Source organism: Canis aureus, chromosome 4 (assembly GCF_053574225.1).
Source record: "Canis aureus isolate CA01 chromosome 4, VMU_Caureus_v.1.0, whole genome shotgun sequence".
Taxonomy (NCBI): domain Eukaryota; kingdom Metazoa; phylum Chordata; class Mammalia; order Carnivora; family Canidae; genus Canis; species Canis aureus.
In genome coordinates, this window is record NC_135614.1 from 51755321 (window position 1) to 51774482 (window position 19162).

At 36.7% G+C, this 19162-nt stretch overlaps 1 protein-coding gene across 10 annotated transcripts in view; it reads left to right on the forward strand.

Annotated features, from left to right (window-relative positions):
* ATP10B (ATPase phospholipid transporting 10B (putative)) overlaps window positions 1-19162 on the forward strand; it is a 304309-nt gene that overhangs the window by 58600 nt on the left and 226547 nt on the right. The window contains exon 1 of one of the 10 annotated variants that reach the window (XM_077895641.1): window positions 4185-4437. The exons of the other annotated variants lie outside the window; for them this stretch is intronic. The gene's annotated coding sequence lies outside the window, so the exon portion shown is untranslated. Of the gene's footprint in view, window positions 1-4184; window positions 4438-19162 lie in introns of those variants that run through there. 10 annotated transcript variants of the gene reach the window in all.

A 19162-nucleotide genomic window follows, 5' to 3' on the forward strand; every position in this document is an offset into this window, starting at 1 on the left:
TGTGTGTGTGTGTGTCATGAATAAATAAACAAAATCTTTTTAAAAAATCAAGTTGTTCTCCACCATTTTATCTTTTCCTTGATTAGCCAAAAAAATTAGAGGAGAGAATCATGGAAAAGCCAAAATCATGTTTTTTGGGAAAAAAAAAAGTCAGAAGAATGTGCAAAATTGATTTGAAGAAAATTTATCCAAGTAAAGCTGCATATTCTATCCCAAACAGTGTATTATATAATGTCACCCTAAAGTGTGAAGTAAAAAGATTATAAATATAATCTTTTAAGACAGAAGTTGCAAACTAAGATTGCTGCAAGGATGTAGCAGGTAGTGTAACCTACTGAAGCTATTCATAGGAAGAATGGGGATATTCGTGCCCTGTCCAAAATGGGTGGTAGACATTATTCAGCAATGGGAATGTCTGCCTATTGTTGTCAGTTCTTTACCTTATTCCACAAAAAAAGAATCTACATTATGATGAGAAATACCCAATGCTTAAATGCTGCCAGCTAATATAAAATTCAAGTCTGTGCAGGCCAAACAAAATATTTCTACTACGGTTATCATTGTGTAACATCTGCTTTGGGAATGCTGAACATCATCACATGAATTACTTGGTGACAGAGGACCAACAAGACACCATCTTCTAAGGTAGTCTGTAGTCGCTACTATTTTCCACCTGAGCCTGTCCCTGTCCCCCATGATCATTACTTAACATAAAGTCATCTCATCATTATTTTGTCTCTGCTTTCTAAAATTACTTCAGAAATCAATTTTATCAGTGGAGGCCCAGACTGAGACTACTGAGACTTCACATTCCTTCAAATTGCTCATCATTAAAAGTTAGTTCAGGGCGGCCCAGGTGGCTCAGCGGTTTAGCGCAGCCTTCAGCCAGGGCCTGATCCTGGAGACCCGGGGTAGTCCCGTGTCAAGCTCCCTGCATGGGGCCTGCTTCTCCCTCTGCCTGTGTCTCTGCCTCTCTCTCTCACTCTCTGTGTCTCTCATGAATAAATAAATAAAATCTTAAAAAAAAAAAAAAGGTTTGTTCAACATCAGAAAGAGAACCAAGCTTATGTTGGGGAAGAGGTAGACAAGACTCACCAAATTCAATTTGTTCACTAATAAATCAGTTCTGCCATTATTTACTTAATGTATCGCTTTGAGATTTCAGGAAACCTCTAAGCCAGGATTTCTCAACCTCAGCGCAACTGACATTTTGGGCCAGATAATTCTTTGTTGTAGAAGGCTATCCCTGTAGGATGTTTAGCAGCATCCCTGGGCTCTACCCACTAAAGGCCAGGAGCACCTCCAACCCAATTTGACAAAGCTGTTTCCAGATATTGCCAAATGCCTCCAAGGGGCAACATCGGCCGGTGTTGAGAACCACTGATCTAGAGGTTTTCCTGCATGCCCCTTGGGGACCTCTCATCTCTTCTCAAGCTGCTTACACTATATTCTTTCTAAGATGAGTTCTGGTTAATGAAATATGTTTCATCATGCTACATTTTATGTAAACATCAAAAGATGTTTGATGCCCTGGACAACTACATTGCTGTCCATCACTTTTTCTCAGTCCTGAAGGAACTAATTTTATGTCTAATTTCTCATGTTACCAACTCCTCCTCTGTTTTTATTGCTTGCTAAATACTTCTTCCAACTCTTACTCATTAATCCTATACCAGTGTTCGCATCTGGTTAACCAACTAAATGCTTCAAGTTACTTTCCATTCCAAATACATAAAACATTTTTTGTTTGTTCAATAAAAATTAATCTAGATATTTGCCTTTCTTATAACTAAAGTCAATGCTTATCTGTCTTAATTTATCACTGACCATAAGATTTTACAATTTTTTCTATTTCAGTTGGTTTGAAGAATTTGATAACCCTGTTTGGTTTTTTGTTTGTTTGTTTTTAAAGATTTTATTTTTCTAGAGAGAGAGAGAAAGAGTGAGCAGGAGGAGAGGCAGAGGGAGAGTCAGAGAGGGAATATCAAGCGAACACCACGTTGAACATGGAGTCCAACATAGGGCTCAATCTCACTCCCCTGAAATTCACAACCTGAGTCAAAAATCAGGAGTCAGATGCTTAATGAACTGAGCCACCCAAGTGCCCTTTTAACCCAGTTTTTTTTTTTTTTCCATTTGAATAGTTAGGCCAATTTACTAAGATTTCTGGGGAATTAAATGGTAATTGGGTAGAGTGCTTAGTATAGTGCTTAGCACATGTTGGTCAATAATAGTTATAATAGTTACTACTAGTAAAATTTTTATAGCTTGTAGTAAATAATTGGTCTTGAGTTTATAAATTTCATTCTAGTCATATGTTCATTTCTGGTACTGCATGTGTGATGGGACAAAAAGCCTCTGTCAATGATTACTTCTTTAATTGGCAAGTTTGGGCAACAAGAATATAAAGGCTAAAATGACAAACTGTCTAAAATTCATAACAAAAAGCATGATGCAGTCAATGAGAAATGCAAATATACACAAAGTGATAAATTCACATAAACGAAGAGAAGTTGACTACTGAAAAGGGGAATTACATGAAGGTCTATGGTGCATAATCCTTTAACATGACTTAGAGAATTCTAACAGCCAGAAAAACATTTCCTCTCTAACAAAAACTGAACACAGAATTTCTTATCTGTTAATTGTTATTAGAGTTCTAATTGGCTAATCAGTAGTAGTTATTTCAAACTTCATGAATAAATAACTTGCCACATGCCTATTAATATTTACAATTACTAAGCAGCTTGGAAAGTTTGAGTTTTGAGGACTATTTATTGGTCAGCATGACTCATCTGTCCCAAAATTGAATGTGCCTCTCTCTCTCTTTCTCTCTCTGGTTGGGGAAGTGATAAGGGGAAAGAGTACAGGTTGTGGAAGTAAGGAGATGTGGTTTGTAGTCCTGTGCCTGCAACTAATTTCCTATGTGGCCTTGAACAGATTTAACTGTTCTAAGCTTCAATGTCATCACCTACAGCACAGGGAAGCAGCACTAAATGACTTCTGATTACCTTCTGGTGCTAACATTTTGTGATTAATGAAATCTGTGATTCTAGGTCACACTTGTACTGAGAAACCATGAGACACTGAGAAAAGAAAGGAAAGGAACAGGACTTGCAAAGCACTTTTCCCTTTAGCAGATGGAGAACTATGGAATGCCAAGTGCCTTAAAAAAAAAAGTTCTAGACTATCTAAAGTGTTAGGCAAATTTCATGTTCTTAAAAATCCCTAACATATCTTACAGCTATTCCAATTTTAGATGTGTGGGTGTTTCATCCCTTCTAACATGTTTTTATGCCCACATTTCTTCTTAGTAGTCTGATAGGATCCAACAGTACACATAAGTTCACAATTACCCTAGCAACCAACCAAGATCCTTTGGAAAGATTTTCATGAAGTTAGACATTATGTTCATTTTTTCCCACCTCTTTTTATTCCCAAGCTTGGTAATATTCCTCTTTTGCTACCCTCAGAATAGGCTGGTTGCTTATTCCATCTTCTTTTATTTATGGACTCACCAATAACTATCCATCAATATGGCAAATGGTTCATGACATTTACTCCAATTAGCAGAATTACAGACAACTCAGTAAAAAGATTATACATGAAAATTTCCTTTAGGGTATGAATCAGCACTCTTCATAAGCCCATAAATAAGTCTGGTTTTCTGTATGTCTGAAGCATTCACATAATCCATAAGTATAATATATTGGTCCCACTTCCCTTATTTTGTATAATCAAACAGTAATCAATAAGAACTACGACTGCTGCAAAATGAGACTTTGGAGGCTTTGTGGGCAAATTCATCACCAGCACGTGTATAAAAGTCACTGCAGAGGGTCTTTTCTCTCTTTAAGGGCCCTTGAAACCAAGCAACTGAATTGTGTTCTGGGCCCCCAAGGAGAACTACAAGGTTATAATTGTCTCACACTTGGTTACAGGTATTGCAAAAGGTAAATGGACAAAGTCATTTTTGTATCAGGTATAGAGAATAAAATCACGTATGAATTTTGATATTGCTGGTTCATTGATTTGTAGAAAGTAGAAATTTATGCAAGACTCATGTCTAACAGTGATGGTGCTGTGTAAATGTGCAGCCAAGCCAAGAACACTGCTTTCACTGTTCTGGGACTGGGGCCCACACTAACAGTCCTGCTATTCTTCTCTTTCTCTTGTGGCCCTAGTGAGGCGGCTTATTTTTCCCATTTCCTTTATGGGCCACAGTCGTTTCTTGCCAGGCCATCTTCTTCTCTGTGTTTCCAAGACAGTGTTAGCTTAATGCCTTGACACTATCAGATATAATCAGAGAAATGAAAAATGCTATACAAAAGATGAATATTTTAGCCAAGCTGTTCAAGAGAAATAGCACCACTTTTGAGTCCTGTTTTCCATAGCTTCTGATGGAGCCTGCTCAGAAGGGACGTCAGCTTTGTTGGGGTAAGTAAAAGCAACCCGACACTTTCCATACAATAGGGTAATGATTACCTCCTATGATCACTAATCCTAAATTTTGAATTACGCCCAGGATATACCTACTTTTCTTCACACTGCATTTGAAATGTCATTTGGCTCACTGGGTAGAGATCCACATCCTTTTAGTAACAGAATGTTGCTTTTTTTTTTTTTTTTTCATTAGGATAAGCTGATGGTAAATACTACTTCTTTATGCACGAGTTTGCTGCCTAAATGTACCTGTATATGTTTTACAATAAATAATATATCTTGCATTCATCCAGTGCAGCCTGAGGAAGTAGATGGAGTTAGTGTCTTGTTCTCAAAGCAGAAAGAAATTACAGCTTTGAAGAAGAGAGTGAGATTATTACATGCCTTCCTAATTTCATTTTTATAAACTCCAAAGCTGGCACATTGTGGTGGTTTTCAGTGATAGGTGGAAATTTGGGCTCTCCTTTGAGTTCAAAGAAAAAAAACTGAAGTTTAAGGAAAACTATTTTTATTCCGAGTTAACGTCTCACTCCAGAAAAAGCCCCATGCATACAGGCAGGTCTGTGATGAGCACCTTTAGTATAATCCTCCTGTGACATGGGGTAAAACCTCTCCAACTACAGGTGAAAAGTAAAGTTTTTAAATCAGTCTGAGAAGCTACTCATTTAGCCTGCAGGAGTCCATATACCTGTTGGAATTCATTTGTCCTCTTAAATTGCTACACAATTCTGGTCACAGTAGTCAGAGGGGAATTGAAATTCTGAAGAACTAGATCTCCAAGAGCCAATCTGGCACCCTACTCCATTCTTCTGCCATAATCCTTTCTCTGTTTCCAGATCTTACAGACATATAGTCAATAGTGCTAGAAGTGTTATTCCATTAACAGATGCACTGTTCTGTTAAACCATTAATCAGGCAAATCACAGATGTTGTTTTCTTTCTAGATGTTACTATAACTACTCCTAATAACACCTACTAAATTTGCCATTTCATTGCCATTAATGACTTTTTAAAAATTTATCAGATAATTCATTTCTTAAATTCTATCTATATGGATTTCAGTTGTACTTCTACCTTGAAGAGTTCAGGATCTCTCCTCCAGTTGTCACTACATATTTCCCTAAGAATCTAGCAGGGTAACCTCACATATGGGTAAATAAATAGGTTCTTGAGGGACTAAAGGTTGAAACCCACATGCTGAGTTTGCAATCAAACCATATTCTCCTAATACTGAGAGATGGGCATTATCATTTTGAGGCATATGGTGCTAATAAATCCAGTTGAAGGAATCTGCCATTCACAAAGCCAGAGCCAGGAAGGGAGCTTAGCCCAGCTGCCTGGTGCACAGATGGCGAAACTGGGACCCAGAGAAATGAAGTCTCAGTTACTGAGACAAAATAACAACCAGAGTCCAAGGCTCATGGCTCACAATCCATCTTCTACTATACTGATTCTCCAAATGGCCTTTGCCATATCAGGAAGAAATAAAAATCTCCTTTCTGACTCAACCAAAACAGTATAGATTTCTGAGACTCCTTCTACCTACTTACCCACTCTCCTGAAAGTAAAATTTAGCCAGACATTCTTAAATCCTGATTTGAACTGAGTGAGCTTTCTCTTCATTGCTAATTAAATATCACTTATTTCCCCTGTTCTAGTGACATCATTTTAAAATTTCCTTCTAAAAATGTCAAGCTTGTGGAATATTTTTTCCTTCCTATCCTTTAAGTCCCTATAAAATAGGCTTCTATTAAGAGATTAATTGAGTAGTGACAATAGCAGTCATGTCGCTTAGAAAAAATTAAAAAATAGGCATTGGAATTGAACTTGGAATTGAATTTCTGATCTTCTGTTTAGTAACTATGTGATCCCAGATAAGTTACCTAAATTTTCACATCCTCACATTGAAGCAGAAAGTGTGTGTTTCTGTGCAATCACCTGGTACACAGATGATTGGCTTACAAAGGCTCTTAGCAATTATTAATTATTGCTATTAATTGGAACCATATGAAAGAATGTTAACTTTTTACAATGTTAACATTGTAAATGTTCTTTTACATCTTTAAAATGTTCTTTAACATCTGGAGGAAAGAAGGAGAATCTCATTTTCTGCTTTTGGTATCAATGATCTTGGGCTGCTGCCACCAATATTAGTGTATGGATATGGCAAAAATCAGTGATGCAGGAGTGAATGCATTCAGAGAAATGCTGACATAGTAGAAAGAATCTACTATATCTCATCAATACTTCAATTCCATTTGTGGCATTTATAGGCTGTACTACTTTTCCTAGCCTCAATTTTCTCATTATCAAATGAGAATGATGATACTAACATCATAGAAGTGGTATAAGCATTTATGTATGAGAAATACTGGCTATAATTCTCATAATATGGTAGGTACTTGCCACATCCTTATTCTCTAAAGCCTTATTTAGGACCCAGTTTGCTATGTGGCCTTCAGGATACCATAATTTGGGGGGCTTCTGAGACCTCACTTGTAACAAAAGGAGACGTGATGATCTCAAAAGCCCCTTCTACCTCTTAACTAATATATAAATATATTATACACATATATATTGTATGTATGTGTATATAAGCATATATACACATATATGTTGTGTGTATATGTAAATAAATATATATAGTAAAATCTGTCTTCCTTACTTTTATACAAACATGAAATAGGCATAAGTAGCTATATTCCCCGGATATAAACTTTCAGTGCTTGGAATAATACTGAAAGTGAATGAGCTGCATTGGAAAAATAAAAATCAAGCCATGAGGAATGTGTGAGCTGATAAACATTTCAGAGCTCAGAGGTAATTTCATTGTATTTTATTTTTGTCCGTTAAACTTAAAGCAATAGTGAGACTAGAAAATAGATTGTCACAGAGCTTTCTGAGGACAGTGGTTTCTGTGAGTTGGTGTAAATATATTCAGAGAGACTTGTTCCTACTTAATAACTCACGTTTTTTCCTTCTGAATTGCTGATGCATTCATTTATTGCATTTGAAAGGCAGTTTGTCCTTTGCTGTCAAGTGAACTTGATAGAATAATAGAAAATTCTGAAAAATTCAATCAGATCTTGTTGCTCCTCAAGGGAATTTCTTGACTGTGTATTCTGTTTAAGGAGAAAGAGTCAACAATGTTTCTTTGGTCTTGTACAAAACGCTGACCAAGTTTAACAGCACAGGTTCTAGTTATCAGGTGCCACACAGAGTTTTCCCTTCTCAGCATTCCAGAGGATGGTGCTGCTGGAGTTTGGGGATCCTTTGGCAGGTGAAAGAAATACTTAAGGGCATACCACAAGCTGGAAATGTTATGAAATCAGACGTGGTCACCATCAGCTTACAGCTTTTTCATTAATCAGACCTAAAAACAATACAAAAATGTGCTTAATTTAGTTTCTCTCAATCAGAATGTAAAATAGCTTGCACTGTCTTTTACATAACTGACCATTAAAGAGTCCCAGAAAATAGATGTTCTCCAATATTGGTGATTCTGATGAAATATCACATTGGGACTATTTGACTCAATTCAGCTGTCACTTAATTAAAAATTACTATGTAAGGTACAGGGAGTGTGCTTGAAGTCAGACAGACAAAGGTTCAAGTTATTATCTCACTATCTCTTTGAGCTCTGGTCTCCACATCCATAAACTGAGAATAAAATGTTTCTATGTCACAAGACTGTTCTGAGAATTAATGTTGGAAATAATTAGAACACCTAATAGTCATTGAGCACTTACTACCTGCCAGGTGTCATTCTAAGGGCTAGGATCATTTAAGCCTCATAAATCTGAGCCTAGGCTATTAGTTCCAGGTTATGGATGTGAGAACAGACCCCAGAGAAAACTTAATTCATTAGACATTATGTAGTCTGGCTCCAGTTGTCTCTTCTTTAAGGCTTTAAAAACACTTGATATTGTTCCTAGTGAAGCAAGAGAGCTAGGTTCTTATCTTAGGGAGTTGAAGAATAAATCTCACAGACAAAGGAGAGTGAGTAGAGCAATAGAGTTTTATTAAGCAAGGATATAGGAAAAGCTCTCAGGAGTGAGGGGTGTCCTGACAGGGTTGCCACTGAGGGCTTTTAGTGGCAGTCTTTTATTGATAACTGACTGGGAAGCTTGTGGCCTTGATTCTTGTGCTGTCTTGGTTTGAGTAAGAATTAATGACTTAATTCTTTGAGGTTTGGTCACTTTCTGTGATTACATTGTAGCCACCAAAGAAAAACACTCCCTAACATCTGGTCTGATGTATTCCCTTATGTCTAGTTTCCTCATATCTCAGCGTTTTCGGTATTTCGTGAGTCTGATTCCATGGCCCCTTATCTATCTCTCCCTACCTAGCCTTGCCTGTCCCTTACTCACTAACATTTTAAATGAGTTGAGCCATGTGAAATCATGGATACTTTACCATTTTTTTACATATAAAAATAGCAATTTTATGTGGTCTACCTTATAAACATTGAATATGGATTTATAGTAACTGCAGTTGTTATTGCTAATAATGGTAGCAATGATACTGATTTTATCTTTGAAACTCATTAATATAAAGAAATCATGCTTCATGATTTCAAATTATATTACAAAGCTAGAGTAATTAAAACAGTATGGCATTGGTATAAAAATACATAGATCAGTGGGGCAGAATAAAGAGTCCAGAAATAAGCCCATGCATATCTGATCAATTTATGATAAAGACAATATACAACGAGGAAAAGACAATCTCTTCAATAAGTGATGTTGGAAAAACTTGAGAGCCACAAGCAAAATAAAACTTGTCTACTATTTTAGCACTCACAAAAATTAGCTCAAAAAGGGATTAGAAAGAAGAAAAGAGGCAAATTAAGCTCTTTGATACAGATCTTGGCAATATTTTTTTAAAACCTGACATCAAAAACAAAAGTAAACAATAGCAAAAATAAACAAAACTACATCAAACTAAAAGCTTCTGCACAGCAAAGGAAACAATCAACAAAATTAGAAAGCAACCTGCTGAATGTAAGAAAATAATTGTACATCATATATCTGTAAGGGGCTAAGAACTACATAAAGACCTCATAAAAAAAAAGACCTCATACAACTCAATAGCAAGAAACATTCTGATTTTAAAATATACAGAAGATCTAAATAGTAGTTTATCCAAAGGCATACAGATGGATAACAGTATATGAAAAGATGCTCCACATCATTAATCATCAGAAAAATGCAAATCACAGCCAGAGTGAGATAGATAGTACCTTGTACCTATTTAGAGTGACATTCATCAAAAAGACAAGAAATAACAAGTTTTGACAAGGATGTGGAGAAAAGAGAACCCTCATGCAGTTGGTGGGAATGTAAATGGGTGAAGCCACTATAGAAGAGAGTATGGAGGTTCCTCAAAAATTAAAATAGAATTATTATATGATGTAGCAATTCCAATTCTGAGTATTTAGCCCAAGAAAATAAAACACTATGTTGGAAAGACATATGCACCTCCATGGTCATTGTAGCATTATTTACAAAAGCCAAAATATGAAAGAAGAAAAAAAACTAAGCATCCATTGATGGATGAATGGATACGGAAATTGTGTGTGTGTGTGTGTGTGTGTGTGTATGCACATTGCGTATATTGTATACAATTGTATACAATTTTGTGTATATATTATATATACATATATATATAATTGAATATTATTTAGTCATCAAAAATGAAATCTTGCCATTTGTAACAACATGGGTGGATCTCACAGGCATTATCCTTAGTGAAACAAGTCAGAGAAAGGCAAATATCATATGACTACTCATATATGAAACCAAAACAAAGTCCTAGATACAGATAGCAGATGGATGGTTGCCATGGGGGCAAAGGTGAGGGGGAGACATGAGTGAAAAATAAAAATAAAGTTACATAGTAAAGTAGGAACCCTAATTATATTTGTAATATGGTAGATTAAACTATGTATATAAGCTATTCATGGGGGAAAGCTAGAGAACTCTCAGTGTATTAATAAGAGTTTTTCTTGGGGTGTAAAACAATGATTATATTTTTCTACTTTTAAATATTTCCCACATCTGCTATAACGAGCATGTTGCTTTCATAATGAGAGAAAAAAAAAAACTAGTAAAGCTTACTTTAAAAGACTACTTTAAAAAAAGACTACTTTAGAAATAAATTAAATTTTAAAATAATAAATAATAAATAAAAGACCATTTTTAGGCCTGGGTTAGGCTGTCAGAACCCTGCAATGGTGATCTCTGCTGGCTACTGTGTCTGAGAGGACAATCCATCATTGTTCAGTCCCATAATGACATTTACTGAATATTGTCCATGGGCAGAAATTTCGATGAGGGGCAGTGGTTCTAATGGAGTACTAGAAGGATGCAGAGACAACCTAGTAAACATAGAAGATAGGAAAAGTAGAATGAAAATTACAGACATGGGGTCAAGGCCAGTATCTGCCACTTAACCACTATGTGAACTTAGACATTCCTTTGTCTCTGGCTTATAGCTCTTCCTTGGTAGAACGAGGAATGCAGACTACATGATCACTAAGGTCTCTTCTAGTTCTAAAATTATGCTGAGATCCTTATCTCCCCACACACAGATTTAAAAGGGAGCTCTAACCATAAGACCTAGATAGAAAATTCAGGGGCCTGGATGCTGAGTTTTTTACTTAGTAATGTTGCTGAATTCCTGGCCTGTTTTTTCTCCTTAAAGATGAAAAAAAAAAAAATAATATATATATATATATATATATATATATATATATATATATACACGTGCTTTTTAAATACTATGAAAATGGAATCACACCAATGGATTCCCTTGTGTCTCTTTTTTTCAATGTGATTTCAAAAATCATGGTTCCTAAACTAGGTGCCAAAGCAGGACACTGCCAGATATTTTAAATTTTAGAGAAACAGTAATACTCAATATGTCAGAAACTGGACAAAGTAATAGTTTGTGGTAGTTCACAATTTCAACATTAAATTGGGCCATGTTTCTTTTTGTGTGTCATAGTTTTGGAAATGTTAAGGGAAGCTGTGATTAAAAGTAAATACATGCAAAAATCTATATGGAACAAAAAATGAGGGTGGCAGTATCTAATCTGATTCTAAAATTTCAGAATCTATGCAGTGCCCAGCAGGCACATACATCCCATTAGTAGGTTATTGTGGTTATTTAAAAATGAAATAAAAATATTAGGTTTTTTCTTTTAATTGTTGTGTATTTTTTAAGCATAGCTTCTAAGTTGTTAGAACATAAATATTTATTAAGTTGCTGGGAGCTAACTACTTAATAATCAAAACTGTTAGGTATTTCCTTTGGTATGACAACATTATGTAAAAATTCCTGAAACACTAAGGAACCTAAGAAAAATTGGAAAATTTTGCTCTATGAAATCCATTTCCATTTGTTTCCCAGTACATATAAAATTAATGTATACACTATACAGTAATCTATTAAGTGTGCAATAATATGTCAAAAAAAGCTACATACCTTTATGTAAAAATATTTTATTTCTAAAAAAATGCAAACCATCATCTGAGCTTTCATCTAGTCATATATAATCTTTCTGCTGGTGGAGGGTGTTGCCTCAATGTTGATGGCTACTGACTGATTAGGGTGGTGGTTGCTGAAGGGTGGGGTGGCTATGGCATTTTTCTTAAAATAAGAAAACACACTTGACACATCCATTGACTACTTTTCACAAGCAATTTCTCAGTAGCATGTATTTTTGTTCAATAGCATTTTACCCACAGTAGAACTTCTTTCCAGATTCCATTTCAAAAAACCATTTTCTTGGGGCACCGGGGTGGCTCTGTTGGTTGAGTGTATGCCTTTGGCTCAGGTAATGATCCCGGGGTCCTGGGATGGAGCCCCACATCAGGCTCCCAGCTCTGCGGAGAGTCAGCTTCTCTCTCTCCATCTGCCTGCCACTACCTCTGCTTGTGCTCTCTCTCTCTCTCTGTCAAATAAATAAAAAATCTTTCAAAAAAAAAAGGCACTTTCTTTGCTCATCTACAAGAAGCATCTACTCACCCATTCAACTTTTATCAAGAGATTGCAGCAATTCAGCCCCATCTTCAGGCTATACTTTTAATTCTAGTTCTCTTGTTATTTCTACAATATCTGCACTTACTTCTTCCACTGAAGTCTTGAACTCAAAATCCTCCATGAGGATTGGAATCAACTTCTTCCAAACTCCTGGTCATGTTGGTATTTTGACCTCTTCTCATGTATCATGAATGTTCTTAATGACACCTAAGAGGGTATGGTTCCTTTCCAGAGGGTTTTCAATACACTGTAGCCAGATCCATCAGAGGAATTATTACATATGGCAGCTACAGGTTTTATGTATTTCTCAAGTATTAGGACTTGAAAGTCAACATTACTCCTTGATTTGTGAGCTGCAGAATGGACGTTGTATTAGCAAGCATGAAAACAACATTCATCTTGAACATTTCCATCAGAGCTCTTGGGTGACCAGGTACATTTCAGTGAGCAGCAATATTTTGAAAGGAATCTCTTTTTTCCTGAGCAGTAGATCTCAACAAAAGGCTTAAAATGTTCAGTAAACCATGTTGTAAAGAGAACTGTCATGCAGACTTTGTTGTTCCATTTATAGAGCACAGGCAAAGTAGATCTAGCATAATTCTTAAGGGCCCTAAGAACTTAAAGTCACCAACCACATTAGTCCTAAGAAGACAATCAATCTATCCCTTTGAAGCTTTAAAGCCATTGACTTCTCCTTTCTAGGTATGAAGTCCTAAATGGTATCTTTTTCCAACAGAAGACTCTTCTGTCTACATTGAAATCTGTTTAGTGCAGCCACTTTCATTAATTATCTTAGATAAGTCTACTAGATAACTTGCTGCAGCTTCAAATCAACACTTGCTTCACCTTCAAGCACTTCACCTTGACTTTTATATAATAGAGATGCCTTCTTCCCTTGAATGTCATGAACTAGCCTCTGCTAGCTTCAGACTTCTGCAGGTTCCTCACCTCTCTCAGCATTCATAAAATGAAGTGAGTTAGGGCCTTACTCTGGATTACGCTTTAACTTAAGGGAATGTTGCGGCTGATCTGATCTTCTATCTCAGCAATAAGGCTATTGCGCTTCATTACCATTTGTGTGTTCACAGGAGTAACATTTTTAATTTCTTTCAAGAATGTTTTCTTTGCTCTCACAACTTGCCTGTTTGGTGCAAGAGGCCTGATTAAGGCCTGTATCAGTTTTCAATATGCCTTCTTCACTAAGCTTAATTATCTTTAGCTTTTAATTTAAAGTGAGAGACATGTTGACTCTGCCTTTCACTTGAACACTTAGAGGCCATTGTAGAGCTATTAACTGGCCTAATTTCAATATTGTTGTGTCTCAGGGAAGAAAGTGAGGCCCAAGGAGAGGGAGAGAAATGGAGGAGCTGTTGGTTAGTGGACCAGTCAGAACACACACATTTATCTGTCAAGTTCACCATCTATATGGAATGCTTCATGGCACCCTAAAACTATTACAACAGTAACATTGAATATCACTGACCACAGAATCACTGCAATAAATATAATAATTATGAAAAAAAATCCCTGAGTTCTCTGAGTCTAGCTTAGTGATCCATTACCTTTCTTTACCTCTTCTTTTTGGCTTCATTGTTTTCCATAATTTTCTCTTCTGTATCACTGATTCACTCCTCTGCTTCGTCCATCCTCATTTTTAGGGCCTTCGTTTGTGTTTGCATCTTGGTTATAGCATTTTTAATTTCAGTCTGACTATATTTTAGTTCTTTTATTTCTCTAGGAAGGTATTCTCTAGTGTCTTCTATCCTTTTTTTGAATCCCAACTAGTATCCTTATAATCATTGATTTAAATTCTAGTTCAGACATCTTACTTATTTCTTTACTGATTAAGTCCCTATGAGGTCTACCTCAGGTTCTTTGTTTTGGGATGAATTCCTCCATCTCATCATTGTTTTGTCCAGAAAAGAAGAAGAAAGAGAAAAAAAGAACAACAAAAACAAAAACAAAACAAAACAAAAAGACAGAAAACAAAAACAAGAAAAAAAAACATTAAAAAAAAAAAAAAAACTAGATCCTAGATGTGTTTTGGTCTGCTTGTTAAAAGAATCTAATCTCCCTTGGGGCTCTTGAGTGGCTCAGTTGGTTAAGCATATTCCTTCAGTTCAGGTCATGATCTCAGGGTCCTGGGATTGAATCCCACATTGGACTCCCTGCTCAGCAGGGAGTCTGCTTCTCTCTCTCTCCCTGTGCTGTTCCCCCTGCAGGGCTCTCGCACACTCTGTCAAATAAATAAATAATAAATAAATAAATAAATAAATAAATAAATAAAATCTTTAAAAAGTCTCTATATCTCTCTCAAAAATAAATGAATAAATAAAAGTAGACAAAAATATATGAAAAGTATATATATAAATTTAAAGATTAATGAGGAATTGGAAAATATAAGAAAACTAATGAAAAAATAATAAAAATGAAAGAAATAAAGAATAAAAGTGAAAAAGGAAGCTCAATCCTATCTCCCTTAGAGCTGAAGCTTTGCAGCACTCTATGCAAGCTAGTTGTGCTGATTGTCTGTGGGACAGGGGGCTGCTGCACTGATTATCAGGCTGACTTGCTTCAGTGGAAAAAGTGGAAATGCTTCTCCAAGGTGCAAGAGGGTGGTGGAGCTAAGTGTACTGGGTAGCTCTGGCCTCCACTAGGTGGCACTGTTTTCCTGCCCCTCCGCCCCCCACCCCCACCCCCAAGGCTTTCAGCACTGATGGGCTGGATAAAAATGGCTGTACCCTGCTCTCTAGCCTCAGAGCTGAAAGTTTAAGACCCCTAGTCTTCAGTGAGCCCTCACAGAAAAGCAATCACTCTCGGTTTCCCCTGCCTTCACCCTGCGTGCGTCCAAGATTTATCATTTCAGGCATGTGGCTGAGTTTCAAAACTCCAAATTTCAGGAGCCCTGGTTGCAGGGACCTACATACACTGTTCCTCTGGAGAAAGTCTCACCATGCCTGCCACCCATCGCAGGGAAGTGGTTGCACTACCACAGGGCAGTTTGCAGGTTTATGGCAGAAAGCTGACACCAAGACCCCTGCTCTCTACCGGCTTCCCAGCTTTTGAGTCTGGGAAGAGCACAGCACCTTGGCACCACCAGTTCTTCCTGCAACCCAGAGGGGATCCTCAGACCACACCACTCTGTCACTACTGTCACTCTGCCCCTCTTCACCACCTCAGCACCTGTAATCCGGGCAAGTCCCCCACAGTAGTGAACTTAAAAGTTCAGATTTTGTGCTCCACTGCTTTTAATACTTTGTGGTAGCCTCCATAAGCAAGGCTGCCTCCCTGCCACCACATCCCCAGCTATATCTCCCCCAAGTGAACTTCTGCACTCCCTACCTTCCAAAAGGTGGTCACTTTTCTCCTTATAAGCTTGCAGATTTTATTCTCTTAGACCTCTGATTGACTTCTTGAGTGTTCAGAATAATTTGATGACTATCTAGCTGTGCTTGAGGGATAAGACAAGTTTAGGGTCCAGGAGGACCCTACTCCTTGGCCATCGTAACTCCTCCACCAGTGTATGACCCTTTTGATGGACTGTCGAATTTAGTTTGCTAATATTTTTTGACAATATTTGCATCTAAGTTCATCAGGGATATTGCCTTGTAATTTTCTTGTGGTGTTCTTGCCTGGTTTGAGGATCAGAGTAATGTTGACCTTGTAAAATGAGTTTGAAAGAATTCCCTTCTCTTAAATTTTTGGAGACTTTGAGAAGGAATACTATTAATTATCTAAGTGTTTGGAAGATTTCACCAATAAAGCCATCTGATCCTGGACTTTTGTTTGTTGGTAGCTTGCTTGTTTTGCTTGTTTGTTTTCATTAGTGACTCAATTTCCTCATGCATAAACAATCTATTCAGATTTTCTACTTCTTCAGATTTCAGTCTTGGTAGGTTATGTTTCTAGAAATTTATTTCTTCTAGGTTGTCCAGTTTGTTGACAATTGTGTAATTTTCCATGGTAGTTTCTTATCATCATTGGTATTATGTGACATCAGTTGTAATGTCTCCTGTATCATTTTTTTTAACTTGAGTCCTTTTTTTTTCCCTTGGTAAAATAAAAGGTTTAACTTTTGCTTATCTTTTCAAAATTTAGCTCTTATTATTATTTAACAATTGTCTTTGTCTTTTATAGTCTATGGCCAAAGTCGATTTTGTCTGATATAAGTATAGATACTCCTGCTTGCTTTTTGTTTCCATTTCATTCAGTATCTTTTTCTGTTCCTTCACTTTCAATCTGTGTGCATCCTTAAACAGATGTGAGGCTCTTATAGGCAGCATATAAATGGATTTTGATTTTTTTTAAACCTATTCAGCCATTTTCTTTTGATTGTAGATTTATCCATTCACTTTTTTTCCTTTTATTTATTTACTTTTGGGAGGGGGCAGGGAGAGCATATGCCAACAGGGGCAGAGAGAGGGGCAGAGGGAGAGAAAGACTCTTAAACAGGCTCCAAGCCCAATTCAGTGCTCCATCTCATGACCCTGAGATCATGACTTGAGCCAAAATCAAGACTCAGATGCTCAACCAGCTCAGCCACTCAGGGGCCCCTTAGTCCATTTAGTTTTAAAGTAATTGTTAAGTATGGACTTAATGTTTTGTTAATTCTTTCTGGCATTTTCTGTAATTCTTTTCTTCTTCAACTCTCTCCTTCAATACTTGATAATTTTCTGTAATAGTATACTTAGATTCCTTTATCTTCCTTCTCGTTTGTTTATCCCCTATAGGTTTTTGCTTTGTGATTACCAAGAGGCTTTCATAAAATATAATAGTCTATTTTAAGCTGATAACAACTTAACTTCAAATGTGTACTAAAGCTCTACAAGTATACTCTACCTATATATTTTGTTTCTGAAGTGACAATTCACTTCAGATGTGAACACACATCTTTTTACCTTGTGTGCTCATTAACAAGTAGTTATTTTTAAAACTTTTTCTCCTTTAACCTTCATACTAAAATTATGAGTGATTTACCCACCACTATTACAACACTGTAGTATTCTGGATTCAACTATATGTTTACCTTTACCAGTGAAATTTATACTTTTATTTTTTCTGCTACTAGTTAGCATCCTTTTATTTCAGCTTGAAAAAGTTCATTTAACAATCTTGTAACACCATTCTAGTGGTGATGAACTCTGTCAGCTTTTGCTTATCTGGAAAACTCTTTCTCTCTCCTTTCATTATGAAGGAAAAGTTCCAGGTAAAGTATTTTTGGTTAGCATGTTTTCTATCTTGTTGCCTTTAAGCTTCTCAAACTTCGGACGACTTAATTATAATGTGTCTTATTGTGAGTTTCTTTATATTCATCTTATTTGGAACTCTATGAACTTCCTATATTTGAGTATCTGTTTCTTTACCCAAGTTAGGGAAATTTTCAGCCATTATTTTTTTTAATAAGCTTTCTGCCCTCCTCTATTTCTTTTCCTTCTGGGACCCCCTATAATGTCTACAATGGCCTGTTTAATGATTTCCTATAGTCCCTTTGTTACCTGCACTCTTTATTCATTTTTCTTTTTGCTGCTCTGATCAGATGAAGTACACTGCCCTGTTCTTGAATTAGCTAATTCTGTTCTGCTATTGAACTCGTATCTTGTATTTTTCAGTTATGTTATTTCTGTGATTTAATTTAGTTCTCTCTTATATTTTCTATTTCTTTGTTGAAATTCTCACTTTTTTCATGCATTGTTTCCTGACCTCAGTGAACATCTTTATGATCATTATTTTAAACTCTTTTATCAGGTAAATCACTTTTCTCCATTTTATTAAAATCTGTTTCTTGGGCAGCCCCGGTGGCTCAGCCGTTTAGCGTCTGCCTTTGGTCCAGGGCGTGACCCTGGAGACCCAGGATCAAGTCCCACGTCGGGCTCCCTGCATGGAGCCTGCTTCTCCCTCTGCCTTTGCCTGTGTCTGTGCCTCTCTCTCTCTGTGTGTCTCATGAATAAATAAATAAAATCTTTTTTTAAAAAAATCTCTTTTTGGAGTTTTACTTTGCTTTTTTGGTTTGTTTGGAACATATGCCTCTGTTTCTTCATTTTTTTCTTGACTCTGTGTTGTTTCTGCACATTATTTTTCTTTTTTTTTTCTTTTCTTTTTTTTTTTAATTTCTTTTTATTGGAGTTCAATTTGCCAACATATAGCATAACACCCAGTGCTCATCCCGTCAAGTACCCCCCTCAGTGCCCATCACCCCGGTCACTCCATCCCCCTGCCCACCTCCCTTTCCACCACCCCTTGTTCGTGTCCCAGAGTTAGGAGTCTCTCATGTTCTGTCACCCTCTCTGATCTTTCCCACTCATTTTCTCTCCTTTCCCCTTTATTCCCTTTCACTATTTTTTGTATTCCCCAAATGAATGAGACCATATAATGTTTGCCCTTCTCTGATTGACTTATTTCACTCAGCATAATATCTTCCAATTCCATCCACATCGAAGCTACCCAGGACAGTTTACACATTTAATGTTTCTGCGCATTAGATAAAATAGCCACCTCTCCCAATCTTGACAGAGCAGCATCCTATAGGAAAGAATTAGCAGTCAGCCAAACCAGTGTTTCTGGTTGTTTCTCAAATCTTTGTGAGAGACATTCATGCCACTTTGTTTGTTCTCTGTGGCTCCCAGTAGTTGAGAGTGTGCAAGATCTATTTGTGTGGCAAATGAAGGATCACAAT